At 35.5% G+C, this 21105-nt stretch overlaps 1 long non-coding RNA gene across 2 annotated transcripts; it reads left to right on the top strand.

Annotated features, from left to right (window-relative positions):
* Positions 1-18770: 18770 nt before the first annotated feature.
* On the top strand, positions 18771-20440 carry LOC149155110 (uncharacterized). Of its 2 annotated transcripts, XR_016262546.1 has the most exons (3): positions 18785-19087; positions 19200-19398; positions 19490-20440. It is a non-coding gene; the product is annotated as an uncharacterized LOC149155110 (long non-coding RNA). The 2 variants fall into 2 exon arrangements; XR_016262545.1 differs by having other exon boundaries at positions 18771-19087; positions 19200-20440.
* The last annotated feature ends 665 nt before the right edge of the window (positions 20441-21105 follow it).

Here is a 21105-nt window from a genome sequence, read left to right as displayed (position 1 = left end):
AATTTATCCCATGCGGTCTAAAGATTGTCTAAAATATCTCTTCCTCGTTTCAACTTCACTCCACATTGTCTCTTCCTTCTTCAAAATATCGCCAGCTACCTCCTTTCAAAAATATCCGTGGTTGTTTCCATCTTCTACAAAATATTACTTTTCAATATTCCTTCACACATGTCCTCCTCCTACAGGTGCCACTGTCACCCTTTTGCATGGTTTCCATCTTCGCCACACCCTTCCTACTGTGCCAGCCCTATGTTGCACTCTGCCTAATGTCTCATCCTTGTGTTGAACATTTATTATTGTGCCATAGATATATTACAATCCACCTTGTTCTCTCCGCACTCTTCATCCTTGTGGAACAATCCTATAATGCAAAAAAAAAAAAAATTGGGCTCCAAGAGGTCCCCAACAAAAAAATGTGGTTCATCCTCAAGGCATTCACTGTTATATTAAAGAAATCTTATCTTTCATAACCTTTTGAAAATTTTCCTATATTTCCTCTTATGCTTCAAGCTTTGCTTTTAAGTGTTTTTAATTTTGTGGTATGTTTCTTAGTGAGAATGCCAACATTCTCACTATTTACAGTTTGCATGACCTTTAGCAATTCGTTGAATTCATACACAATTATCATCACCTAATATCTGGGATCTATCCAAGAATTTTGTTCCTCATGGAGTTTATCTATAGATTTCATGAGCCACAACTTATCATGCATTTCCTGCCTTCTATCAAAGGGGTTCATCTTTCTCATAGTCTGACCAATCTGGTGGAATGTTTCATCCACTTGCTATATCTTCTTAGGAATCCCCTTAACAAATATAACCTTTGATGGAGAATTCCATAATTGATCGCCTTGTTCTTCCATATCCTAACACTTTCTCTCATATTCAGCTAATTCTTATTTCCTCTTTCATGCTAACTCTTTGTGTTGTTGATCCTCTGATGAAACTTGTGGTTGGTACTTGGTTTTTGTCTCCATCACTAACTTGTTTAGTCCCTAAATGACTTCCTTACTCTTCATCGCTATCTCCTAGGAAGGGGTCATTACATCCATCAACCATTCAATGAACTCCTCGTAAACTTAAATAAGGGCATTATGCCACTCCATATTGTCCTCCCTTAGTTTCTTTTGGTCCTAGAATAGTTGATGCTTTACTTCATAATTCTGTTCCTAATCCACCTGCATAGTCGCACGTAGACCTTACAACACCTGGGTTGCATTGTGCTGCATTGATGTCAAATCGTTCAAACCTAACACTAACAATATAACCTCGACCTACAAAAAGGTAGCTGAGGGTTTCTCCACAGGCCCTTCACATATTTTTACTACAACACATTATATCATGTACATCCTCCCTTGGTACTATGTTGATGAGATTGTGTGGGTTTCTTCTAGTGCCTAGGGCTGGGACCAAGATTTCCTAGAAGGTATACATCCCAATATTGTTGTAACTAAATAAAAATTTATTTTTGCATCCATATCTTTTATTAGTTGTTGTAATTTTTCATACCTGGTCATAGTGGAATCTTCCATTTGCTATCCAATGCACTCGAAGTCATCCTCGTTCAATACCGTCTAGACTGGGAATGTAGGGGTAGCCATTTTATTTTTCCTATTATTTGTTGTGGATGCACTTCTTTTGTTATTTAAGAGTAATATCTTCTTCCCTAATTATGGTTACCCTTCGGGAGCTACAAGTTCCTCTTGGGGTGAGATTCCTTTTGATCTTACCTTGAGGGGGTTCCAGTTATTTCTTCCCCACTCAATATTTTCTCGACCTTAGACGAACCTTCCTTTGGGACTCTCCATGCAATTTCCCATGCATCCACTATACCCTCGATTTCATTTCTGGTCAATCTATAGGGTTACTTTCCCAACCCTCATATGGGTCTCTTCACGATAAAAGTCGGATATGGTGAGGGCCAGCTTTAAGCTTTGGTATACCCTTATGCTTCTTCATTCTTTTGATAGGAAAACACGGTCTCTCTTCAATGATCTATCATATCATGTCCCCATACAGGAAAAACACAATAATATTGATATTTTTATGATCAAGCTCGTTAGAATCCTAGAAATTTTGAAACTTGGTCATCGCGATGGGTTTTCGGGGATCCACTACTAGCTAGAATTGTTCTGGCCTTTCCCATTTGACTAGTATTTTAAAAATTAATAGCCATGGGTAACGAAATTTTGTCTTCAATTCCTTGGTGTCCAAACATTCTATATTCAATTCCTACAATGGAAAAGGAGCCAATGTGAACCACTCCCATTGTTGATATTGATCTGAAACCACAATGACTCCTGCATGCACCTTGTTCACTCAACACTTAAGCGATAGCTTGTAGGGAATGGCTTGTGCCATGAATCTAATGGTTTGGTCCAATATCATTGAAATGAGGAACCCTCAGTTCCATCTCTTAGTATTGTATGTTTTAGTCATAGTTGCAATTGTAGAGTCGTTAATATAGCATTATTATTGTCACTTGTGAACGTTTATTTCACCCATTTCTACCATTCTTCACCATGCCATTTATTATAATTTATCATTTAAATCCATTTTATTAATTATTAATGCTCTCATGAATAAATATTATTTATTCTCCTTTATTTCTAATAAATTGATTATTATGCATTATTTTACCAATGATAGTTCTAATAAGTTGGTTGTAACCTTATTTACCATTTTTAGCGTCCAAAGTAACTTCCAGATTGAAGATTTGATTTTTAAATCAGCCAACTCAGAAATTCGCTGGTTTAAGGAGTGACAGTTTTGCGGTTACGATTCTGAGCAAATGAAGACGAATTTGGAAAATCTGGAACATGGGTTTTGTCCAGAACGGGCCCAATTATCTTCAAAATGAGCAGTTTGCCCAAATTCGGCTTGTACAAGGAGAAACACAGGGTTCTTTGAGCACGATTTTCTCAGATTTGCAGTTGCGGCCGCCCTCCAAATCTCAGCTGTAAACCCAAATTCGTCTTGCTTTTGTTGAAGAGATGAGAGGGAATATATTTTCTTGTTGATCATCTGGTTAGAATCAACCCAAATTTATCATGTTGTAATTATCTATGCTCTGATCTTTCTCTATTTAAATGAAACCAAAGATCAGAGGAGGAGGATTTGCTTTTGTAATTTTACACTCTCGGAATAAACTTTGATCGCTGAGTCTCATTGAGACCTGACTTTGTTATACTTTTGTGGATGCAATTAATATAAAAGACTTGGTGTTCATTCCATCTCTGCGTCTGGAGTAATCTAAGGCGGTGTACCATCGGCAGCTAAGGGCCCGGCTTCGGAGGACACTTGCCTTTGTATCATACGGTGATTTGTGTGGTTTGCTTATTTCTCTTGTTTCAGTAATCCGATATATCTTTTATATGATAGACTATGCTTCTTAATTAATATCTGAATCTGAATAAGTTCTTTAATTCACGTCTCTGTATTACACAAACTGAATCTATTCGAACTGCATCCATTTCTACAGCAAGATATTGGTATGAATGTTATCATTATTGGATTCATATAAAATAAGTATTTGTGAGGCTTGAAGATAATATCACTTTGTTCAGAAACATAGTCACATCATACATTACTCTCGGATCGCTACAATAGTATAGAATGCGTACATACATCGGAGTTTGCTGTTCCAGTTGAGTTTGCAGTTCCATTTGATTGCTGTTGTTCCATTTGATTATTGCTGTTCCATTTCACTGCTGCATCATTTATTGTTGTCCCATTTCCATTTCGCTGTTCCGTTTTACTTTTTGCTGATTTATTTATTTGCCTTTACTGTTTTAGTGTGGGAGGAGGATCAAGGCTGTCGTGAGACACAGCAGACGCTATTATGCTCCCAGATCCATGATCCATACTCTAATTCCTTTTGCATCAATTTCTAGAGGAATAAGTTATTGCTACTATATCCTCGATTGATGGTTGTTTGAATGAATGATTTAGTTTAAGACATTTCAGTTTCTTGCTGTTTCAATTCGATTTTGTTTCAAGCATTCATTTACTTTTGGGTTTTGAGCACTATACTGCAAAACATTACTCTTAAGTAAGTAGCCACCTCAGACAGAGTACACTCTAGAAATAAAAAGTCGTCCCTGGGTTGATAATTAATGTGAGGTAATTAGGAGTTCACAAGACACCTTTTTATCGCCCCACATTTTGGCGCCGTTGCCGGGGAGAGTGTAGCTATTTCTAAAGAGTAGTGTGAATCTGATGAGTGTCTGTTAGGGAAGAGTTGGATTTTAAAAACGGAAGGTAAGAACCTGCGTACGGAGCATGTAAAAGCCCTGCTCCACTGTCCGCTTTCCTAACAGATTTGCTCTTGCTTTATTGTGTAGAAGTAGATGTTTGAATTTTTGTGAATGACTAGGAAAAAAATAGAAATTTTGAAAAATAAATCACATAATTTCACTCAAGTGGTGATGTAAGCACCACCCATTTCACTAACTAATTGACAGGAATATTGGAAGAAGGAGCTTCGAAGGAACACATGAAGGACATCTTCTGTTATGGTAAGAAACTGCCCAACATTTTTTTGAATTTCCTGCTCAACTAATTCCACACCTTCACCGCAATAAACCAGTACAACATGCTTACAGTGTTGAACTGCCAAATTGAGCCACCCTTCCCACCCATTCTATCTCACATGCGCTATCAAAGAAAATTTATAATGAGATTCAGAATGTTTTAAATTCAAAAATTGTAGAAGCTATGGAAAAAATGGGGTTTCTTGTAGGTTACGCCAACAAACCATTTTCAAAGCTCAAGAACTTCATGGTATGATGGGAAATCAAGAAAGTAACGGATATATTGAAGATTGGTTTCACTCCATCACGTGTTTGCATCATCACTCCATACTTCAAAATTTTTGAAATCATCTTTTCAAGGGAAGTTGGCTTCTCATACCCTAATTTTTATCAACATGCATTTTTCGAATTTAGGTATGTGCATACATGAGGCCTTATTTCTAACATGGTTCCACTGGAAATACTCTTATACATAAACATATTCAATTCTCAAAGAAGAGTAGGATAGTGGAGAAAATAAAAATAAATAAAGAAATAAACACATTTTGTAAAACTAGTTGTTTCTTTTGTTGCAACACGCTATTGAAATCAACATTGGTGATAAATATTTCAATCTATTTGTGTATGTAGATGAATCATAATAGAAATAATAATTTCTACAAACACTCATTTTCATTTTTACCACCAATTTAAAAAAAATGCTTGAATATCATTTTTTGGCTTGCGGGCTTGATGAACTTTCGGGAATAACAATCGGGACAGTCATGTTTTGAGGGACCAAAAGTGAATATTTTTAAAACCTATTTCTACCCTAGGTAGCCCTTGATGTCTACTTTCTAACCCAATTTGAATCACTCAATTTGGATTTGAAATGAAAAAGTTAGAACCAAAACATTGACAGGGTGTCTAGCGGGCAGCTCAGGAACAGAGTTGGGACAGTCAGTTTTTGGAGGCCTAAATGACCATATTTTTAAAACCTGTTTCTATCCTAAGTCGCCCTTGATGTCTACTTTCCAATCCAATTTGAATCACTCAATTTGGATTTGAAACGAAAAAGTTAGAGCCAAAACATTGACCGGATGTCTAGCGGGCAGCTCAGGAACAGAGTTGGGACAGTCAGTTTTTGGAGGCCTAAATGAATGAATTTTTAAAACCTGTTTCTATGATAGATTCCCCTATGAATATAGTTTACAATGCAATTGGAATCACTCATTTTCGATATCGTATGGGGAAGTTATGATCAAAATACTGACTGCCTATCGTAAATCAGCACTCTTAAAACTATGTCTTTCCAGCTGTTCCTTAAAGTATTTGACCTATCAATTCTTCTTGTCTTCAAAACCTGTTTCTATTGAAGATCAATAAATGAATCTATTTTCATTTCCAATTTGAATCATTCGAATCCGACATCAAACGAAAAAGTTACGCTTGAAATATCAACTGTTGGTCTAAGCCGGGTAATCGAAAATGACTATGTTATGCAGGTTGTTCTAGCTAAAATTGACATATCATATCATTGAATCCTTAAAACCTGTTTCTACTGGAGATAAACCTTTGAATTAGCTCTCATTTGGCTTTGGAATCACTCAATTTGGACGAAAAACAAAGAAGTTGTGATTAAAACACTGCTGGTTAGTATGGTCGACCACTGCTCTCCCGCAGGTAACAAATAAATTTTACTTTGTTATTTTCTCTATGGATTTGTTATACAGAATAACTACTTGTTGTTTTTTGCATAATTCTTGGATTAAGGGAGCCCGTACACCTCTCTTTCTTCATGATTTAATGCTTTATTGCAGGTAGATACTCGTTTTTTGCAGTTCTTGGGAAAATAAAGAAGGTCAATTTATGGACGAGTGATTTTTCAAAGAAGTTTTTATAAAACAAAGGAATTTTATCCAAATCATTACCCAACGGATTCATAATAGAACAAATGAAGAATTGATTTCAATTTCAAGATTCATGTCTTGTTACTACTGCGAAAACATTTTTTCAAAAAGATCATTTTTTTTACATAATATCATAGCTGTTGTAACTTAATTTACATATTGTTTTCAAATAAAATGTTGTTTTTTCTAATTTCTTTTATATTTTGTGTTTCAGGTGTTGCTTCATTCAAAGTGCAATTCATCCTCAGTATCAATGCAGTGAACAACTAATTCATTCTTTGCGTGTTTTTGCTATTTTTGCTGTTCCTTTTCGAAATAGAACAGCATTTGTGTGATTTTGCTGTTCCTTTTCAAAAAGGAACAGCACTTGCGTGTTTTTGCTGTTCCTTTTGAAAAAGGAACAGCACTTGCGAGTTTTTGCTCTTCCTTTTCGAAATGGAACAGCATTCGTGTGTTTTTGCTGTTCCTTTTCGAAATGGAACAGCGTTTGTGTGTTTTTGCTGTTCCTTTTCAAAAAGGAACAGCACTTGCGTGTTTTTGTTGTTCCTTTTCGAAATGGAACAGCATTTGTGTGTTTTTGCTGTTCCTTTTCGAAATGGAACAACATTCGTGTGTTTTTGCTGTTCCTTTTCGAAATGGAACAGCATTCGTGTGTTTTTGCTGTTCCTTTTCGAAATGGAACAGCATTTGTGTGATTTTGTTGTTCCTTTTCGAAATGGAACAGCACTTGTGTGACTTCGTTGTTCCTTTTCCAAAAGGAACAGCACTTGCGTGTTTTTGTTGTTCCTTTTCGAAATGGAACAGCACTGGCGTGTTTTTGCTGTTCCTTTTCAAAATGGAACAGCATTTGTGTTTTTTTGCTGTTCCTTTTCGAAATGGAACAGCACTTGTGTGACTTTGTTGTTCCTTTTCAAAAAGGAACAGCACTTGCGTGTTTTTGCTGTCCCTTTTCGAAATGGAACAGCATTTCTATGTTTTTGTTGTTCCTTTTCGAAATGGAACAACATTTCTGTGTTTTTGTTGTTCCTTTTCGAAATGGAACAGCATTTCTGTGTTTTTGCTATTCATTTTTCGAAATGGAACAGCATTTGTGTGTTTTTGTCGTTCCTTTTCGAAATGGAATAGCATTTGTGTGTTTTTGTTGTTCCTTTTCGAAATGGAAAAACATTTGTGTATTTTTGCTGTTCTTTTTCAAAATGGAACAGCATTTATGTGTTTTTGCTGTTCCTTTTCGAAATGGAACAACATTTGTGTGATTTTGCTGTTCCTTTTCAAAAAGGAACAGCACTTGCATGTTTTTTTGTTGTTCCTTTGCGAAAAGGAACAGCACGTGCATGTTTTTGCTGTTCCTTTGCGAAAATGAACAGCACTTGTGTGTTTTTGCTCATCCTTTGCGAAAAGGAACAACATTTGAGTGTCTTTGTTGTTCCTTTCTCAGAAGAAACAGCATTTGTGATTTTTCGAACGACATTTGCATTTTCACGTTTTTTGTATGTATTTTTGTTTTTTTGGTGTGCATTTTCTTTGATGATCCTTACACGAAACACCGCTTTGTGAGTGTTTTTGTTGTTCATTCAAAAGAGCAACACTTTGGGAATATTTTTGAGGGCAACCCTTTTCTTTCTCTTGTGGGATTATTCATAGTCAGCTCAACCACATTCTCCTGATTCTCTTTCATGGCATGAAGTACACTACTTTTATGAGGACAAGAATTATGGATTCTTTTGAAGCAAGTATTATCATTTACGTTATGATCTTTAACAGGACAACTCCTTGATGTTAGATTCTTTTCAAAAAGGGACACAATTATTTATATATTACTTTACTGCATTGTTTTTGCTGTACATGATATTGATTGATCATCTTAATACCATGTTGGTTCCACCCTTCCTGGTTATAATCTTCTCTGTCTGTAATAAATGAGATTATGGGTATATTTTTTTATATTGACATGTTCAACTTCTTCTGCCATCCCTGCTCTTAAGGAGTATTGAGCCTCCCTCTTTTTATCATAAAAATGTGTAATAATAACAAAATTTTGTTCGCAGATGGAGGATAGGGGGTCTCATTACGAGCCAGCCTACCATGTTCATAAGGCTGTAATAAAGTGACATTCCCATTATGGCCACCACACCAGGGTTATGATCCATTGGATAGCCAAATTATCCTTGGAACAGGAGGTCTCATCACGAGCCGGCCTGATCACTTTTGCTACCTCCTAGTGAATGGCAGTGTGGTTATCTGGTTACCACGCTAGCACACTGATCTCTTCTGTAAAACAGCACTAAAACTCTCCATTTATAAGTTGAGGATCCTGGCTCATATGGGTTAAAAAGCAACCCTGCCGGGGCTATGGACGCCTGCTGGCAGCAGCGGCTCTGCTTATGGTATTGAAGTTATATCTTATCGTCAATTATTATTATAATACCCTTTTCTTATTTTCTTTTTATCAGAGAAGTTATTTCCTTAACTTTTTCCCTGTTTGAACCTTTATGCATGAGAAATTGTTTTATGATCAATCACATCATTTTCAGCTAGAATACCATCAGCAAAGCATCTTTTTAGCATATTGTTGTCCTTTTTCGTTTTGTATAAACTATCATCAATCCAGAGCGTCCTATCTCTTATTCATAACTATCTTTACACACTTTGCTCTCAAAATAACCGTAACTTTCACCGTCCTATCATTGATAAGTGTACTCTGCCTCCCTTACTGATATATTGTTCATTCCATTGCCTTGCCGTCAGCACCACCCCTTTCATATGCTTTATGGTTATGGAACCCATTTTCCAATTGGAGGGGGGGATGTATGCATTATGGGATTGCATGCGATATGATTACTCCACTTTGCCCTACCTTGTTGATTTGACAACATATTAGTATTGCATGTATACATAAGTTTTTCTAATTGAAATTTTGCATGCATCTTATCTATTTATATTCAAAACTAACATTACGGATTCAAGAACATTGTATGCAAAATAGTGCTTTGTTTACAGGAGAACAACAAGTATGCAGGGGCAATTCTATTCGTAGCATGACCACACTATTGCACTTCACAGTAGAGGCTCGTGAACGTGAACAATTCTTCAGATATGATGTGCTTTTCCGGATTCCACCTTTTGCATCACTTTCAGCACCAACTCTATCTACATCAGCTTCAACAACTGCCAGTCCATATATGTCATTCCACATTTTTTTTGGAGGTAAAACTTGAGGTAAAATCGCATAGTTTTCTAATTTATTATGAATTTAGGAGAATTTCATCAAAATCTATTTTGAGCATTATTTGTCATCTTTCATTCCACATCTTTACCACTTTCCCTTTTTTCAGCAGCATATCATTTCCGAGTATGGGGGAGTGTTCCTTCATTTTTTCTGATCACCATGTCATTCATATTCTTTATCATTCATTGCTCTTCTTATTCACTCTCAACACCTCCCTTATTTCATGATTGTTTTACACCAAGCGTAGAATTCAACAGCTGGTAGCAACCACCTCTATTTGTTTTCTAGCATCGCATGAGGACATGCTAATTTTTCAGAGAGGGGGAGGAGTTGCTATGCATGATGGATACTTTCTACTTTCTTCCTTATTTAAGGCATACAATTTCATTTTTTGATTTCCACATATTTTTAAAACTATGAACCCAATTCTTGTAATTTTTGGAAAACACATACCTATCATTAATACAAACCCACACAATTTCAAGAAATAGTGGTTCATAAAATTTCGGAAATCATGCACTCTCACCTACAGCCATTTTGTCTATATCTCATGATCCATGCATCAAAACAATCTGATTTTTGGATCATAAAGGCATTCATATATTATAAATTTACTTGCCAAATTTCAACAAAAGCCGGTTTGTAGTTTTTGAGAAAATGGTTCATGAAGTTTGCTGTTACATATATCATATTTTGTTGCAACTTCATATATACATATAATTGAATGTCAATGTAAAAATTGTTATGCCTTCATCAAGATTACCAAAAGTGAATATTCATTAATTAAGGAAGAATTCATTTGTTCTATCCATTTCATCAGCTGAGATGAACATATTTTTTTATTGCTTGGTTAACACATGAGTTTTTGTCTTTGGGTTGCATGAGGACATGCAATATATTCAGTTTTCGTTGCATGAGGACATGCAATATATTGAGTGTGGGGGTGTGTAGAGTCGTTAATATACCATTATTATTGTCACTTGTGAACATTTATTTCACCCATTTCTACCATTCTTCACCATGCCATTTATTATAATTTATCATTTAAATCCATTTTATTAATTATTTATGCTCTCATGAATAAATATTATTTATTCTCCTTTATTTCTAATAAATTGATTATTATGCATTATTTTACCAATGATAGTTCTAATAAGTTGGTTGTAACCTTATTTACCATTTTTAGCCTCCAAAGTAACTTCCAGATTGAAGATTTGATTTTTAAATCAGCCAACTCAGAAATTCGCTGTTTTAAGGAGTGACAGTTTTGCGGTTACGATTCTGAGAAAATGAAGACGAATTTGGAAAATCCGGAACATGGGTTTTGTCCAGAACGGGCCCAATTATCTTCGAAATGAACAGTTTTCCCAAATTCGGCTTGTACAGGGAGAAACGCAGGGTTCTTTGAGCACGATTTTCTCAGATTTGCAGTTGCAGCCGCCCTCCAAATCTCAGCTGTAAACCCAAATTCGTCTTGCTTTTGTTGAAGAGATGAGAGGGAATATATTTTCTTGTTGATCATCTGGTTAGAATCAACCCAAATTTATCATGTTGTAATTATCTATGCTCTGATCTTTCTCTATTTAAATGAAACCAAAGATCAGAGGAGGAGGATTTGCTTTTGTAATTTTACACTCTCGGAATAAACTTTGATCGCTGAGTCTCATTGAGACCTGACTTTGTTATACTTTTGTGGATGCAATTAATATAAAAGACTTGGTGTTCATTCCGTCTCTGCGTCTGGAGTAATCTAAGGCGGTGTACCATCGGCAGCTAGGTATAGTAAATCTAACCTCCAAGGGGGCTTTGAGGATTTCTCTTAAAAAAAATCCTCAAAGGTATTTTATAGGAATATTCTTGTGCAACCTATTTCTAAAGATGTAAAACTTAATTTTCTAGATTTTTGATTACCTTTTACAAGATTTCCGTATCAAAAGCATATTTACCTTTTTTCTCCTGCTTGAAAGTAACTTCATTTTCCAGTGAAGGAGGCTTTTTTTCATCTACTAAAGTCCTTTTAACAATATTGAGCACTTTTTTTGTATATTCATATCTTCCTACATAGTTTCAGCGAAGGTAACTTCAACTACATGCTTTACCAATATGGTAATAGATGTAGAAAGGGTAGTTGTATATAATTAAATTCAAAAATCATCTGTACATTTAGAAGTATCTTAATTATGTTAAGAAGATTAAGATGTCTTTGATTGAAATAATTAATCTTTTCATTTGGACTCATTTTTAATATAGAAAGCTCAATGAATATAGTAGCTAGTGACTTAGGATCACCAGTCTTCTTAGTGAAAGTACCGGGTAGTATAATGAAATAGTATACAAACAACATCCTCATTTTTCATAGATTAAAAACTAACATAAAATTGTTAATATAGCCTTCAGGGGATTCCTTTTTGTTATGATTAAATTTGGGTAAAAATCATTCTCAGTGCTTAGGAAAATCATGCTAATCACCCATAATGTTGATGGAGCCAAGACTTTCCCATGTTCTTTTGAGTTGTCCTTGTAATCTAACCATTCTGGGAACAATAAAAGTGACAGTACAAGAAAGAGGAGAAGCAATTGTTACAGGATGGTTATGTGGAGAACTAGAAGATGGAATAGGTTTGGGAATAATAATTTGAGTTTGTAGAGTAGATTCCTCTAACTCAGGAGGAACTCAAGAGGTATTTGAGTATCAATAGATTTTGGTTTTACAACAATATCCTTTACCAGTTATACACCTAATATTTTACTTTGGGCATGAGTTAGGATTATTGAATGATGTAAATATAAGGAAACAACATATGATTCTATATAAAAAGGAATAGCTTTTTTCGATGGTTTTTTTAAAGGAGTAGGATATGAAACTCACTTTCTTAGGTGTTCTACAAAATAGTGTTTAACCTTTAGCACATAAGATATGCAGATTTCCAAGAATGTATGAGAGGTAGATGCTTCTTGAGGGTTTGATTGAGAAACAATCTCTGAATGAGTAACACCAATAAGGGAATTATGAGACTCATTGTTAGAGACCTGTGGACTATTAGTACACTAGTAGAAAATGGTGAAATTAGTGACTAGGTGACTAAAAAAGTTAATCACCACAACTTTTCCAAGTGAAATACTACCAAAAATTAGAAATATTAAGAGACCCAATTAAAAACTACTAACATAAATGACTAATTTAGTCTCAAGTTAAAATATACGACTAGCTAATGAGTAATACTACTAAAAATGAGTAACGTGAATGACTAATTTAGTCTAGGAACAAAAATACAACTACCTAACAATAACCACAGTAATACAAATGAAGCATCTATGTTAGTCATTTTAATTGTATCACTTCAACAATCTAAACTTACAAGTGATAGGGGATTCAATTTTTATTATAGATTGGATGAAAGGTTATACTTCCTTATACACCTATTTATTAGAATACAGGATGATTGAATTATGGATCTTATTAGAATGTTTATGGTTATATCATTTAATCACATTCACATGGAATTAAATTCAAAGGTTGACAAATTATCGAAAATTGGAGTGGGTCAGCCCCTCCTTTTGCAACATGACATGACCACATCTATATGTTTCAACAACTTTGCCAACTTATTTAGTGGGTTGCACATCTATTTCACATTTCTTCTTCGTCTTGCAAAGTGGTAGTGCTAATGTGAGGGTATGAACTTTGATCAAGAAGTGTTCACTTAATACCACTATCAACACAATGAAACACCCATTCTCTTTTATGAAACAAGCAACATAATAACACAAAATGGTTTTCTTAATTATTTTAAAAACTAGATTCGTCTTAACTCTAGATCTATCAAGCATCAAGAGGGATCATGTATTTCGAGATGTAAACCTCTTTTTTTGAGTGAGAAACTTGAGGAAAGTTTTGAACCTTGAGAGACTTGATCCCTCTTGGTGCTTGATAGATACATAATTAAGATGGATCTAGGTTGGTTTCAGTGATGTGCGGCCAAGGAAAATCTATCTAATCTATGATTAATTTGATCAATAATATGTAAATACATATAATACCAATATAATCATTTTAAATATGTTAAATACGTATGAGATTAATGTGGTCATTTTAATGTAAAATTTTCTTAGTTAGGTCAGTGTGTTGGGATGATAAATATTATTAATATCTTTAAGGATGAAAATGATGAAATAAAATATTTGAATGCAAAGTGCCAATGTAATAGTGTTGAATGATATAAAATGTGAATAATAAGGATTCAATCTATTACACATAGTCTTCTTTGTGATCAATCTTAAACTATTTTCTTGTACTATTCTTATTTTCACCCTTGTTAGTTTTCACTTTTCATATCGATTATATGAAAAGGACAGTTGAAATCTTAAAACATTTAAATATTTAGCTCAAGATGTTGTAGTAAATATCATACCATGTCTCTCTTTCTCTCCAATATTAAAAAATTGAATCACTAAAACATAAAATTCAATGTACATCATTTTATGCTTACACTGAAATCACTGCACATTGTTAATCCAAGCAGTTTAAAATTAACGTACCATCATGCATAAAATTACATCAAATCAGAAATCAACATCTACACTAAAATAAATGCATCTAATGCAAGAAATCAAATAATATTAGAAAACAACTTCTATACTAAAATCAATGAATCTAATGCAAACAATCAAATAAGATTACAAATAAACATATACACTTAAATCAATGCATCTAGTTTAAGTAAGAAAATAGGATTAGAAACCAACATCTACACTTAAATCAATGCATCTACTTTAAGTAAGCAAATAGGATTAGAAGCCAACCTTACATTGATATAAATGCATTTAGTGCAAGCAATGAAATAGGATTGGAAATTACCAGCTACACTAAAATCAATGCATTTAGCGCAAACAATCAAATAGGATTAGAAATCATCTACATTGAAAACAATGCATCTGGTGTAAGGAATCAAATATAAGTAGAAATAAACATCTACATTGAAATCAATAAATCTAGTGCAAGCAATCAAATAAGATTAGAAATAACCAACTACACTAAAATCAATTCACTTAGTGCAATCAATCAAATAGGATTATAAATCATCTAAATTGAAATCAATGCATCTAGTGCAAGCAATAAAATATAATTAGAAATCAACATGTACACTAAGATCAATACATCTAGTGCAAGAAATAAAATAGCATTACAAATCACCATCCACACTGAAATAAATGCATATAGTACAAGAAATATTATTCCCTCTCTCCCCCCCGCATCTATATCTATATCTCCTTCCATCTCTCAATTGTCTCTCTATCTCACCCCCCCAGACACACACTCTCTCACTCCATATCTATGAATCTCTTTGTCCCTCGCTCTCTCTCTCCACATCTCTCTTCTTCCCTCTCTTCACCTTCCATCAATATCTCTATATCCCTTTGTCTCTCTATATCACCCACAAAACATACACTGTCTTTCTCCAATCTATCTATTTATCCCTCCATTGTCCTCTCCCTCTCTCTCTCTCTCTTTCCATGATCTCCCTCTCCCTCGCTTCTCTCTCTCTTTCCTCCTGCTCACCTCTGTCACTCTCTCTCCATATTCCTTACCTCTCCCTCTCTCTCGCCTTTCTCTCTCTATGGCTTTCTCCTTTCTTTCCTCTCTCTCCCCCTCCAACTTCATCCCTCTTTCCCTCAACTTCATCTCTCTTTCCCTCCCTCTCTCCACTCTCTCACATCACATCTCTTCCTTCAGCTCTCTCCCTTTATCTCGCAACTCTCTCTCTCTCTCTCTCTCTCTCTCTCTTCACCATCCAACATTGTTTTATATCCCTCCCTCTCTCATTTTTTCTCCTCCTATCCCCCCTTCTCTCCACCTCTCCTTCTTTATCTATTTATCTCACCCCCAAACATACAAAATCTCTCTCCATATCTCCTTTGTCACTCCGTATCTCTCTCCACTTCTCACTCTTTATGTCTTTATTCTTCCCTTCCTCCTCCCTCCTCCAAATCCATCTCTCTATCCCTCCCTCTCCTCGTCTCAACCTCCCTCTGTCCTCCTATCTCACTCGATCTTCCTCTCTCTCCATTTCTCTTGTACCTCCCTCTCCCTTCCCCCATCATTCTCCCTATCTCTCTCTCTCTCTCCAATCCTCTCTCTTCACCCATCACTCTCCCCGTCTCTCTCAAGTCCTCTCTCTCAATTTCTCTCCAACCTCCCTCTCTCTCTCCCCCCATCACTCTTTCTCTCTCTCTCTTTTCCCTCCAATCCTCTCTCTCTCTCTCTCTCTCTCTCTCTCTCCAACTATGTTACTATATCCCTTCCTCTCTCCTTCTCTCTCATGATCTCCCCACTCATCTCCATCTCTCCTTCTTTGTCTCTTTATCTCACCCCTAAACAAACACTCTCTCTCAATCTCTCGCTTGTCACTCCCTTTCTCTCTCCACTTCTCAATCTCTATGTCTTTCTTCTTCCTTCCCTCTCTCCCCCTCCAACTCCATCTCTTTATCCATCCCTCTCTTCTCCTCTCTTAAGTCATCTCTATCTTCCTTCCTCACTCCCTTCCTCTCCTACCTTCCTCTATCTTCCCCCATCTCTCCCTCTATCTCTCTCTCCACTCCAATCCTCTCACTATATCCCTCCCTCTCTCCTTCTCTCTCTACCCCCTTCATCTTTATGCCTCCCTCTCCTTCTCTTACCCTTCTCTACCTCTTTCACTCCTCTCCCTCTCTCTCTCTCTTCATTCCTCCTCTCCCCTCTCCTTCAATTTATCTCCAACTCTCCCTATCTCTCCACCTCTGGCACTCTATGTCTTTGTTCTTCCCTTACATATATATCTATAGTTAATATATATTATAATATAACAAATTTAATATTGTATTATTCCAAAGTTATTAAATTTAATAATATTAATATTATAATATTATAATATGAATATTAGATTTAATAATAATAATAATATGAATATTTTAATATTAATATTAGGGTTAATAATGTTTTTTTTCATGGGATTAATAATAATTTAGCCTATAGGCTTCACCTAAATAAAAACTCTTGTGTAGTGTTCCTAAATATAAAGAGGATTATGGAGTAAATATAAAAAGAGGTTTTATTTATTTACCATACCTTTGGTTTAATTATATTTTTATTAATTACCATACCTCTTTTATCTACCATGGTATTTGGCCCATAGACTTCGTATATAATTAGATGTTGTTTTATAATCCTATTTTATATATTTTTATTTATTTACCATGCCTCTTTATAAATCTTTTATAAATGTGACATTTGGCTCATGGTATTTAGACCGTGGTATTAAAATGGCATTTGGCATATTTTTCTTTATTTACTATACCTATGGAGCAAGTATAAAAAGAGGTTTTATTTATTTACCATACCTGAGGTTTATTTTTATTTTTATTTATTTACCATATATCTTTTTTGAGTGTTAGTAAAACTCTTTATATTTTAAATTTATATTGTGTTTATACATAATAGATTGATTGTTAAATAGAGTCCATACTAGATTAAAAATATTAAATGTTAAATGTTAAATATTACATGTTAAATGTTTACGTTTATATTTACATTCACATTTACATTTACATTTACATTTATGTGAGATCTATCCCATACCTAATACTAGGTTGTTTACATGAGATCTAACCCCATACCCTCATTACATGTTAAATATTTACATTTACATTTACGTGAGATCTACCCCATACCCTAAAAATATATTTAACAATAAACAAAACTACATGTATAGATGCTACTCACCATGGAACCATTTTTAAATAAATAATGTTATTATATGATTCCACCTATATTTTGGTATCATAAACAACAATGATGAATTAAAAGAAAAATAACATGATAAAATGTACCAAAAATAAGCCTCTATGAAACTCCGAAAAAACCAAACATTGTACTTATAGTTAAATAAAATATATAAATAACTTTGTGCGTTGTTGGGCACATGCTTGCATGTAACCCTTTATATGATAACAATATCAAAAGAAACACGAGGAAAGGCTACCAAAAACGAAGATCCAGGTATTATTCGTTCATTCTTCTCTTTATTCTTTATTTAATTTTCTGAGTTCGGTTTTGTGCCTTAGTGGTATTAGACTTTGTGCCTCCGTCCCTACAGTGGAAGAGAGGGAGGGTAGAAATTTTGGAATCATGTATATTAACGGATGGTGGATTTGGCTTCTTAGATCCAAACAAATCTTTTGTTCAAGTATCTTGTGGGTCATTTTGGGTTCAGGAAAAAAACCCTCGGAAGGGTATGTTTCCTTGGAAGAGACGGCCGTGAGTATTATAGGAAGCACAACGAAAATCAGCCACGCTATAAGAATAGGTGGTCATTATCATAGGAAGCACAAAAAAATCAGCCACCCTATAAGAACTTGTGGTGGGGGGATTTCGATTGCATCTAGTTTTCAAAAAATCATACAAGATATAAAGGATATATGAGGGAATCACTCGGATCAGGGGATATACACAATGCTAAAGAAATTTAATATGGATCCCAGGATTTCGATTCTGTCTAGTTTTCAGAAAATCATACATGATATAAAGGAAATATGAGGGAATCACTCGGATCAGGGGATATACACAATGCTAAAGGAATGTAATATGGATCCCAATATGACGACTCATCGGCTTCTCTATCAAGGTAATCCATGTATATTTGGTTTCTGATTATTTTCCTTATTTGGGTTTTGGTTGAATTTTTTATATCATAATTCTTTATTATTTCACCATGAAATCCAAGACAAAACACAAACTATGTGGAAAATAGGGTTTATTGTAATGCCCATATTTTAGGTTTTTGGGTTGTTGTGGTTTTCCTTGTTTTGGTTTTGGTTGAATTTTTTACACCATAATTCCTTATTACGCCGTAAGGCGTTCCCTCTGAGACTAAGTACCCTCTCATGCCAACGTGTGCAGTCGTGAGCCATTCGATCGTTGTGTTAGACGATTAAGTTAATATCATCCATTGGATTGTTAACATCTCTAGTGCCGCCAAATAATATTTTGTGTTATACAGTTAATTGCTCCCGTAAAAAGAGGAAGTTCCGGTACAAGTTCCCGAGCGAGAAGCTGAAGGGAACAACCAGATATTACTATCCCTGGTGGAATATGGAATCGCAGTTGTTGGCGGAATATGGAATCGCAGAGTTCTTTTTCTTCGACCAGCGAACCTGAAAGCTTGCGTTACAGAGTGAAGGTAGAACAGCATGGCTTGAAACAGGATTGCATTACCGAATGAAAGTTGATGGCCATGGCTTGCAACGGGCTTGCGTTGCAGAATGAAGGTTGATGACCATGGCAGAAACCCTCCTCTCATTTGCATTCCTGTCTAGCAAGTTTCTTGCTTGTCGTTGTCTAGCTTGTCTCTACGAGAGAAGGTTTCGTGTTCACGAAATGTCTCATTGAAGCCCTCCACCATGGTATTCCATTAGCTTAGTTGGCATTTTCCTGCTCAGAATGTGAATTCTGCCTCCAGTATTATGAATATAAAATTTTATTTTTTCGATATTGATAGGGTTTTACCTTGTGTAGCTGCACAGAGTATGAAAGCCGCACCAGGGCATGTATTAAGGGAGATCGTGAAGCAGAACAACTATTTTCTTGTGAAGCCAAACAGCTACAGGAGCACTAATATCTTTTCTTGTGCAGCCGAACAGCTACAGGAGCACCAAGATCCAGTTTAGCGAAGACACCTATAATCTCTGGAACTTGCATTCATTCAAGTTTTCAGGTATGGCTTCTCTTTTCCTTTCTGTTGAAGTTGGTATATTTTGAACTACTTATTTTCATATTACGGTCAGCTTTTTTTGAAGTCCCAACAGAGACAAGAAGAAAGCATGTAGATATGCATTGAAATGGAGGTTACAGACTCCAAGGGAAGAACTGCATGCCTTGGACCTTTATTCTCCATAAGCTTATAAGGTTAAAGGGTTGTAGCTGCATCTTTTTTCCCTCTTAAGGAACCATTAATAAGCAGAGCTACCAAGGGAGGAATCGCACCGGAAGCTCTTATTGTAACTTTATTATCCTCTATGAGTGACAGACTCAAAAGAGTACAAGTTGCATTCTCTTTCGCTATTGATGTTCCTGACTTTAGTACATGTATAAGGGGCTTGATAGCTCCAGCTTCTGTTATTTCAAACTTGTTGTTTTCATAAAGAGACAAATTCAACAGAGCAGTGGCTGCATTTTCCTGTGTTAGAGGATCCACAGAATGTAACAATGATACTAAAGGATTTACAACCCCTACATTAGCTATCATAATCCTATTCTCCAAGTTATTTTTTTGTATATAACCTCAACTGTGCTACTGCCTTCCTTTGCAACTCCGTTGATGTTGATTCCAAATCTTCTACCAAACTTATATAAATAATCTCCAAATTTTCAGTTTCAAGAGTACATGATGTTGCAACTGTTTTTAATAATGGCGATACATTCCACGCGCTCCTACTTTGCCCATGTTCTTCTAAAAGCTCTGCTTTCCACTGCTTTGGCTTTGGCTTTACCTACTCCCTCATCAAATCGGGAACGGAAGGTTCTCATAGATCTAGGAACAGGCCTCCCAAGGCTATTTGAATCACTCTGGCTACCACTATTGTTCTTTCTCAAAACATTCGGACAACTGTTGGACAGAGAATTGTTGCAATCAAACTGTGACTTATTATATGAATAGTGCTTGGAATGGGGATCGGCGGCCACAGACATCATGATATTATCAGGTCAACAAGTTGGTTAAACAAGTCTAATAAATCTGTAGATAGTAGCAGGGTCTATTAGAGGAAATGCTCTTGGCGTAGAAAACTAGAGTGAAATGGTTGCAAGAGAGACAAAACTTCAAAAAGAAAACATCACACAACTATGAGAAACAGGAACTGCAACTGTACTCACAGATTAACTAACCTGGGAATGAGATTTTTTAGGTTAATTCATGAACTCGTTTCTCACTTTTTAGTCTATTTCCAGTGTCTTCAGGAGAGAGAAAAGCCCCTTCATCAAGGATGTATCCTCTCACATTTCATCTATGGTTTCATATTAGAAAATCAACACTTTTATAATCCAAATTTTAGTCAACACTTTTATAATCCGAGTTTGAATTGAAGGTCAAGGACCACTAAAAGCTCTGCTTTCCACTGCTTTGGCTTTACCTACTCCCTCATCAAATCGGGAACGGAAGGTTCTCATAGATCTAGGAACAGGCCTCCCAAGGCTATTTGAATCACTCTGGCTACCACTATTGTTCTTTCTCAAAACACCACTATTGTTCTTTCTCAAAACATTCGGACAACTGTTGGACAGAGAATTGTTGCAATCAAACTGTGACTTATTATATGAATAGTGCTTGGAATGGGGGATCAGCGCCCACAGACATCATGATATTATCAGGTTAACAAGTTGGTTAAACAAGTCTAATAAATCTGTAGATAGACTAAAGCACAAA

Source organism: Pinus tabuliformis, chromosome 9 (assembly GCF_031772625.1).
Source record: "Pinus tabuliformis cultivar Carrire ecotype Pingquan chromosome 9, CPIR1, whole genome shotgun sequence".
NCBI classification, from domain to species: Eukaryota; Viridiplantae; Streptophyta; class Pinopsida; order Pinales; family Pinaceae; genus Pinus; species Pinus tabuliformis.
The sequence above is the reverse complement of the archived record's forward strand: the minus strand, read 5'-3'. Positions and strand labels throughout refer to the sequence as shown.